Below are 2,530 nucleotides of genomic sequence, written 5' to 3'. Positions count from 1 at the left end.
TCATGAAAGAAACAAGTCAAAGAAAATGGTGTTTCTCAAACTTGAAGATAATCTTTTACCTAGAGAATTACTTGGATGAATTGGCAAAAATTGTATATGTTGAATTTAAATATTTTAGATGAAACTTAATATTATAAGAGAACTTTTGATAAAAATAAATAGAGCTATATACTAAGCAATAAATGATACAATTTTCATTACCTTGATAATTAATATATATTTAATACAAGATAAAATAAATACAATTGTATATAATTAACTATGATAATTTAAAGAAATAATATAATTCAAAACTAATTTGAGCACATAAACACAAATCAAATGTATGAAAGTTGGAATAAAAATCATGTAAATAAAGAAAACTGAAACACATGCACACGCTCAATCTAACAATGAATGACCTTCCATCAAAGTGCTTGATAAAGTCTGATTGGAGTATAATGAAACTGAAATTTGTTCTGTGTTTTTTACTCTCACACATTCATAGCAACAACAAAAAATAAACCCACCAAATATGCTATAACCCAATGTATGAGTACTTAGAGATGGGCGTTTGAGTTGGTCCCCACCCCACCGCGAATGGCCTAGGGAATCCATGAAAGAGAAATAATTCCGTGACCTCGGGGACGCCCCGCCCCGCTATATATATATTTCATTAAAAAATATATATATCATTTCATTTAAAAATTTTAATATAAGATCTTTTCTAGACAATTTTATCAATATTCAATAAATGTGAGAAGTCTTACTGCATATCAATTAATTTGTGACATTTAATTTAAATAATATTTGTAATTAATTTGTCCAATAATTTTGCTTGAAATTCTCTTATTCATTTTCTTTTCTAAAAAAATCACATTTGTCACGAAATTACCACTTTAATAATTGTTATTTTCACACTATTAATTGATCAAATGTGATTCTAATTGTGGGAACATTGAGTGAGATCATATACAATTATACAAATGAGTAATAATAGATGGTTTTTGTATTCAAATAAAAGCCTTTGTCCTTCTAAAAATTAGATACAAATGTTAATGTACTTTTACTATTAGTAAGACTTATGCACATTTTTGTTAATGTGTACTTGTACAACTCTTGAACTTTGAACAAGAGGATCGACTAACAAATAGGATTTAGAGTTTAATTTTCAGAACTGTTGATAGGCGTTTAAAGAGTTCCATGGAAGAACTTCAATATCGTACTTTTGTTCCAACTTGTTTGACGGACCAGCCCAGTTCCACTACCTAATATAAAGTATTTGATCTCAAACAATAATCTGAATGGAGAAATACCTCATTTAATTTGTAAAATGAGGGACAATGAAGTTGTTGAACCGATACTCATGTATAGTGGTGATTAGGTTCGAATCCATAGGGAGGAAAGACTATCAACTAAGGTCTTCCCCAAATGACTACGTTTGAACTAGTATGGATGTAATCATACGGATCCATTGCAAGGAAGAAGATTCCAGAATAATCATAAAAATTTTCATTTATCCCTGCTTCTTGCTCTTCAGTCTCAAACTCGCCTTCACGCGATTTGGTCTTCCTGAATTTGATAATAGACAAGTTTTGAATTCTAGTGAGTTGGTTGATTGTGACCACGAACGAAGTGGGAGAATATAAAGATGCATAAACATAAAGTGAATTACAGAAGAAGATTGAGTAAACGAAAGTAAAAATGACAAGTTTTAATCAATTAGTACCCTAAGGATTCCACTCAACTCAAGATTAGCACACATTCTTCTCACTCTTAGATGTAGAAACTACAAGGCTAGGCAAATCACATAAAAAGTATCCACAACCAAGTATAATCTATCAAGTCTCCCGCGTCTTAGTTCATGTTGATTGGTTAATACTATCTTCAATTAACAAAAGACCAATCAACTAAAACCAGAATTGGTATAGAGAGAATAAACACAATCCAAACCCTGTAATACAATCACAATTATCATGCTTGAATAAACATATAGTAGAAACATTATGAATGACAATATATAGCAAGATGTATATCAATTGAAACAATTGGAAACCATAATCCACGTTTAGAACTTTCAAACCCAACATTCAACATGCAATCATTTGATTTCACAACGAACACAAATCCAACCAAGCATTTCATAATTCAAATCATACATGTATTGAAACAAAGCAATCCTAATATCTTGACTTTCGTTCCAAAAATTTATATAAGACTTATGCACATTTGGTTAATTGTGTACTTGTACAAACTCTTGAACTTTGGAAAATAGAGGATCAGACTAACAATAGGATTAGAGTTTAATTTTTCATAAACTTGTTGATAGGCATAACGACTTCATGGAAGGACCTTCAATTCTTGACTTTCATTCCAACTTGTTTGAAGAACAGAGTCAGTTCCACCCTAATATAAAAGTATTTTGATCTCAAACCAATAATCTGATTGGAGAAATACCACATTTAATTTGTAAAATGAGGGCAATGAAGTCCGTGTTGAACCGATTGTCACGTAGTTAGCGGTAATTAGGGCCGAATCCATAGGGAGCAAG

Source organism: Pistacia vera, unplaced genomic scaffold (genome assembly GCF_008641045.1).
Source record: "Pistacia vera cultivar Batoury unplaced genomic scaffold, PisVer_v2 Contig732, whole genome shotgun sequence".
NCBI classification, from domain to species: Eukaryota; Viridiplantae; Streptophyta; class Magnoliopsida; order Sapindales; family Anacardiaceae; genus Pistacia; species Pistacia vera.
The sequence above is the reverse complement of the archived record's forward strand: the minus strand, read 5'-3'. Positions refer to the sequence as shown.